Here is a 6,847-nt window from a genome sequence, read left to right as displayed (position 1 = left end):
TTCTTGGCAATGCTGTTGGAGTTAGAGACTAAACTCAAAGAGAAAAGAAAGTTAGAGCTAGAGGCATTGATGATATTTTTTCATTCCCATTTTCAGACCCTTTACACCTAAATTGAAATGCTGAGGTTCAGAAAATGAACCTGCAAACGTAGCTTTATGTAATATGTTAATTGCCAGAACCAGTGGGGTGTCCGACTAGCCAAGGTATTCAGTTCGCTTCAGATTACATTCTATTTTGAAAAGAAAAATCAACACTGCAACATTGGCTTAATGAAGTTTTACTTCATCCTAATTAATTTGCTACAGAGAATTCAGAAATGTAATGAATTTTCCCACATGCAAATGTATTTGGAATGACTCATTCCTAATCCTCATTAATTGATGTGGTTGGTTTAACCATGCCATTCAGACACTTTAATTCCATTTCTCACACTTCTCAAACATTCAACTCAAACCTTAGTTAAAAGTCTGACTTCAGCTGAAAAGAACTTTCTAGTTGCTAGGTACTCCTATTAAAGACACTCATTAATTGATGTGGTTGGTTTAACCATGCCATTCAGACACTTTAATTCCATTTCTCACACTTCTCAAACATTCAACTCAAACCTAGTTAAAAGTCTGACTTCAGCTGAAAAGAACTTTCTAGTTGCTAGGTACTCCTATTAAAGATTCAAGGAGCAAAATATTAAGTTGACAAACAATGAACCATCCAAGGACTTGAACTTTTCTCTGCCATCCCTACTCCACAATACTCTAGCTTCAAGGAGAATTAACAAATGTCACTACGGAAGATCGAAGCCTCTAGGGCTGGCCAGTTAGCTCACTGGTTAGAGCACAGCCTTGTAACTCCAAGGTCAAGGCTTCAGTTCTGCATATCGGCCAGCCGCCAGAAAAAAAAGGAAGGTCTAAGCTTCTAAAGTTGCTTATAGAATCCTTTCTACAATCCACAATGCTGCCACCTTCCTCTCATTCTCTGCTCCTCCTTCTAGGCTTTGAGTCTTTCAGGTCTGTGCTGGGTTGGAACTGAGATTGGAAAGAAAGACAAAGCGCTCCATGAGGCACACCTGGCTTCCATCCCTCTTCCTGTCTTTACATAAACCCACCCCAGGTGGCAGCATCAACTGAGATCCCCTGGCTAGGCTACCTGCCATTCTCAGGTGAGTCCAGGGACCCACAGCCAGCTGTGCTTTTGGAGCAGTGGGGGGCCCTGGTCTCCGCAGGGCTCCTTGACTACTTCCCACCACGGCAGGTGGATGTGAGAACTGCAATACAAATGTGAGGGAGAACTGTAGTTAGTTTTATTACAATTATTTCACTTTTGGGTGAGCTGGGCACGAAAGACTCAGAGGAGTGGCTGCAGAGGAGAGTAAATCATCTTTTGTTATTAATAGAAAACCTGGGCGCAAGCACTCGGGTCCTGCTGTTCATGCACAGTAGGATATAAACACACAAAACTGAGTGCCAGGTTTACAAGTAACCAGGAACTTTTGGGTCCTTTCAACAAGATGGATACAAAGCCCTGTTTTAATGCCAACTTCTAACTGTACATATGTGAGGGTCTCATACATCTCCCACCTTAAGTTGAGCTCTGCAAATTAGTATGTCCCTTCCCTAACTTGGACAGAGGGGAAGCATTTTCTCTAGGATTTATTTTGATGAATTATCCTCAATAAACTCAGTCTATGTCCTGTTTCTTCAAGGCTAATATTTCAACACTGTCCTCCCTCTTCCACTGAAGAGTACCCAGACATTATTCATGATTTTCACCTGTGAAAACAGAATGGTGTTTGGTCTGGAGTAAAATCAGACGATTCAGCAGTCAAGCAAAGTACAACTGGGTCTTTTGTTTCCACATTTCCCTTCCCCGTGTGTATGATTTCATTATCAGATCAGAAAGATGAAAGGGCAGTGATGGCAAGTTGTCGCTGCCCGTTGACAGCCCACCTAGAGCCGCCACGGGTACCCGCTGCTCTGGCATAGGGAACCAGGCCACCTCGCTCTCACCAGGCACAGTACCCTCCTACGGATGCCAACAAACAAATGACAAGGACCCCTCTGTGCAGAAAAGGATAATTTCTCATTATTTAGAGAAGCACCATGCCATGCCAGTACTCTCCATAGAGGATAATTTGTGTGTCGGATTCATCTTTTGAGGTATTATTAATTTATATTGTCCTTGTCATTGTCAGAAACAAAAAAATTATGGGACTTCTACTCCTAACCTCCTGGGAAGACTGCCATGCTTTTGAGTTCTGAGGTCTTCCCAGGGGGAAGGTTAACAGTGTCTTCATGCTACAGAGGTCACCCTGAAGTCTCTCTTCCTAGATTGGGCTTAGAAGGTAAAGGCATTTGGAAAATGAATCTGGAGTTGCTTCCAGAAGGGGGAAGACGGTTACCAATTGGGGAGAAAGAGGAGCGTAGGTGACTTCCCAGGACCAAGAAGAAGATGGCAGTTTTGTCGTCAGTGGTGGTGATGGCGATGGTGTTCTCCAAATTGGAAAGACCTGTATTCCATTTGCAAGGAGTTACCAGCTGGGAGGGTGAATGTGTGGCATGCTGAGAGTGGCTGAAACCAGGTGCTCAAGCGTAGGAGACTGGGAAAGAGCCGGTTCTGGGCAGTAGCTGAACTAGAGCCAGCATTCCCAGACTCCTGCTCTGTTTTCTCAATGGTAACCAGTATCATGAAGTCACAGTGAGGGGCAAATGTGACTTCCACGTGTCAATCACAGGCACAGTGCAGCAGGCACTGGCATTGTTAGTTCCTTTGTCTCTTCCCTCACCCCTTCATTAGGAAGAGAATATTCCTGGAGAGCGGGGCTGCACACGTTGCAGATAAAGCAGAGGGGAGAGCTGCATGATGCCTATTACACCTGCTCTCTCAGGTGGTTCAGTGGCCTGATTATACATATCACCCCTTTCCTGCCTGACCCCAAAGGACTTCCCATTTGAGTTTGTAGGTTTGGAGACACCTGATGATTTGGGGAAATCTCTGTAAGTTTGTGATGGAAACAGAGAGAGATTGTGTCATGAGTCTCCATGGAGCAAGGAGAGAAATCCAGTTTTATAGACCCTTGCGTCTGGTGCAGGTGGCTCAGAGAGCGTGTCCACCATCCCTGGCTTGGCCCATCCTCCTCCTCCCCTGTTAGGGGCGGCTGTGCACTCAGTAGCTTAGGGCAGAGGCTTCAGACAGACCTTGCTAGAGAAAAGACTTCACCTGAGGCAAAATGAGAAGAGTAACTCCAACATAAAGACTTTTCACCAAATGAAATCTGAAATTGTGTGAGTATACTGCCTCCCTTTTTTGGTATTAAAATATATTTCCTTTTTTATAGTAATAATGACACTACAGAGAGTAAGGGTTTATTTTTTTAATGTTTCTAACTTTGCAAAATAAAATCAACATTCCTGTATTGTAACCTCCCCCTCTCCAATAATTTTTTTTTTAAATATTTTAATCCACGAAATACAAAATCGTGGGAACTACTGCTTCAGAGTTTAGCTTTTTCCATGTTTATTACTAATAATATAAATATGTGGGCACCATAGCAGCCTGGGCAGGAGGAACCATTAGAATTGGTGTTTGTCAATGATGGTTTGCTTGCAAGGCAGTCATCTCAAACTAATATAATAACAAAAATGGAGTTAATTGGAAGAATTAATTGGAAGAGCCTCAGAGTGTACTGGAAACAGGACGTGGGAAGCCCAGGAACCCAGACTGCTGCTCTCTTTGTCCTTTGGGCTCTCCCATGGGTGTCACGGGGTCTCCCATCCTTGTTTTCCTACACGCATCTGCCTCATCCTTTCTCTCTGTGTGCTTTGTCTGTTTCACTTTCCCTGTCCGTTTCAGCCTTAGCTTCAAATGACCTCACGTTGCAAGTTCTCAAGAGACACTGATAGATCCTCTGTCGCAGGTCTCCACTTCCAGGGGAGAGAATGTGATTGACCCAGCTAAGATCAGGTGGCTACGGTGTGGCTCAATCAGTGGTGACTGGGCAGGGAGTGGTGGCCATACACTTATTTCTTTACCACTCAGCTCAGAGTAAACCCTCAGCCACCTCCCTCTCCTCTCCCAATCCACCTTTTTTTTTTTTCCTTTTTTGTCTTTTTTTTTTCTCGTGTCCGGCAATGGACCGCAACCCTCAGTGTCGCGCCCGTTCCGGACCGGGACCGGCAACGGGATCGCAACCCTCAGCACTGCGCCCGCCCCTCGCTCAGCCAGTGAGCGGGAACCGGTCTGTATGTGGGATCCGAACCCTCGGCGGGAGGGCCGCCGCGCTCCCAAGCAGCGCACTATCCAGTGCGCCACCGGGCCGGCCCCCAATCCACCTTTTAATGGCAGCAGATATTCCCCAAGCCCCTTCTGCACTCATGGAGAGGCACCTCTTAGCTCTTGTTGTCCAACTGTTACGTGTATATTATCCTTGGTCCCAAAATATACCTGAAATACTTTGTGAGCTCAAGAGCCATATACAGCACTCATAACCCCCAGTGCCTGGAACTGAGCTGAGTACAGAGTTCCTGTCCTAAATGCTTCTTGACTTTTTTTCCCAATATATCAAATCACAGGGTATCTGGCACTACTGTCAGCAATTTCCGTTATCTTTTCTCTGAACTAAATGGTGTCTCAGCAGCAAGCTGCACAGAGGGGAGGGTGCCCTGTGTGAGGAGATTGCTAATATGCAGTGAGTGTTTTCAGTGAGAAAATGAATGACATAAAAACAAGAGGAATTTACATTTGGAATAGAATAGCTATGTATAGGAAGTTAGGAAAAAAAAGATCTAGCCCATGTGCCTTTTTTTTTATGCATACCTAGCACCAGGATGACCCTGAACAAGAAATAGAGATTCGATTTTGATTTTCTTCAAGGATTATTGCGTTTTGCAATGGAAAATGACAGCTCATTGAATGTAATGTGTCTGCCGTAGGCTGCAAAGATGACCAAACAGCAGAGGTGGTAAATGTAGCCATGTTGCTTAAAGTAATAGTATTTTTTGGCTAACTTGCTAACCTGAATGTCTTTTTTTTTTTTTTTTTTTGAAGGTAGGGAGGAGGACATCTTAGCTTGGCATTCTGCTGAGCATAATAACTAGGAAGCTGTTTCACTGAAGATCACATGAATTTGTCTAAATTTTGGTGAACCGGGCAGTGATTTAGGGATGATTTTCCTAGTAAAATAATACTCTTCAGGAGTGCCAAAGCCAGATCCCCATAACAGAAGTAGACTTTATGAAAAATAAGTCTGGGAGTAAACCACTTTGGGGGCTTGCACACAAAAAGTTAACCAGAAGAGAAAATTTGACTGTTAGTGGGTGTCCTTTCTGGCCGTGATGTTGGCATGCAATCTGAGCTGAGTTTCCTATGGAACACCCAGGCTTCTCCCTGAAGCCACATCCATTAAGGAATGTGGGGAATGGTGGTGGGGGATGTACTGACCTTTTTGCTGTTTCCCTCTATGGAAAGGTTCTGAGAGGTGTTGCAAGATACGGATGTTTAGATGATGTAATAATGCTGCTGCCAAGAGGGGTCTCCTTGTACTGTCAATAAGAGGGGAAAAAGCTGACCATCCCATCCTGAAAGGGTTCCCCTAGAATGTCAGGCATACCTGGGGCATCCCTTAAAGAGATCTGTAGCCAAAGCCTGTACGGATGTTTAGATGATGTAATAGTGCTGCTGCCAAGAGGGGTCTCCTTGTACTGTCAATAAGAGGGGAAAAAGCTGACCATCCCATCCTGAAAGCATTCCCCTAGAATGTCAGGCATACCTGGGGCATCCCTTAAAGAGATCTGTAGCCAAAGCCTTNTTCCCCTAGAATGTCAGGCATACCTGGGGCATCCCTTAAAGAGATCTGTAGCCAAAGCCTTGCGGTGCTACCCACTACATAATTTTCAGGGTCTCTTGTTCAAAAAATTATTAAGAATTTCAAGACAGCCGCAGCAGATCATGAAGGCAAGTACAAACCCTTTTGAGTACAGGTCCTCATGTGATGGCACAGATTGTACCCCTAGGAGCTGGCCCTGCCTTGAATGTTAAGTGCTTTCATGCTTAACTTCAAAATGCATTGGCAGCCTTAGGAAGACTTAAAGGACATTAAGGAATGCAAACCAACCAAAAAGCCCAGCTGTGGGGACTGCCTATATCCTCCACCAGCACATCAGCACCTTTGGGATCTTAGCAAGAGGAAACTCATCTGCCTGATTAGTTCAGATCAGTTCACCTCCCATAAGGTGCCTGGAATCATATAATGCAAATCAAGGGTGGGTGGTAAAAGAGAAAGCCGAAATAATGCATTCATTCAGCCAGATCGCCCCAGTTTTGCTAGCTCCCTTTCTCTGACTTTTCACATATACAAGGGTACTTCAAAAAGGTTCATGGAAAAATAGAGTTGAAAGATAATACAAACCTTTCCATGAACTTTTTAATGTACTCTTGTATAATCTCTGATCTCTGCACAATGGCCAGAGTGATCTTCCAAAAATTCTATCTGATTCTATCCTCACCCCTCTTCCCTGTCTAAATACCTCAATGGCAGTCTGTCACCTTAGAGCCAAACTGAGAATTCTCACCATGACTTTAAGGCTGTGTGTGATCTGGCCTCTGCCCTGCCAAGCCTCCAAGGCTTGCCACTTCTCTCTGCCCTGGGGACTTTGCACGTGCTGTTCCCTGCACCTGGAATCCCTTTCTCTCTTTTCTTCCCTACCCTCTGTCTTGGCCCCTGCCCCCAACTTCCCTCTTCCTTGAGATCAAAGTTTATGTGCTTTTCCAATAGTCTACCCATAAACACCCCACCACCACCACCACTACCAATCTGGGTTGCACACTGTCATTGCATCTTTATTTTTTTTTTTT

Source organism: Galeopterus variegatus, unplaced genomic scaffold (genome assembly GCF_000696425.1).
Source record: "Galeopterus variegatus unplaced genomic scaffold, G_variegatus-3.0.2 Scaffold2233, whole genome shotgun sequence".
NCBI lineage: Eukaryota > Metazoa > Chordata > Mammalia > Dermoptera > Cynocephalidae > Galeopterus > Galeopterus variegatus.
The sequence above is the reverse complement of the archived record's forward strand: the minus strand, read 5'-3'. Positions refer to the sequence as shown.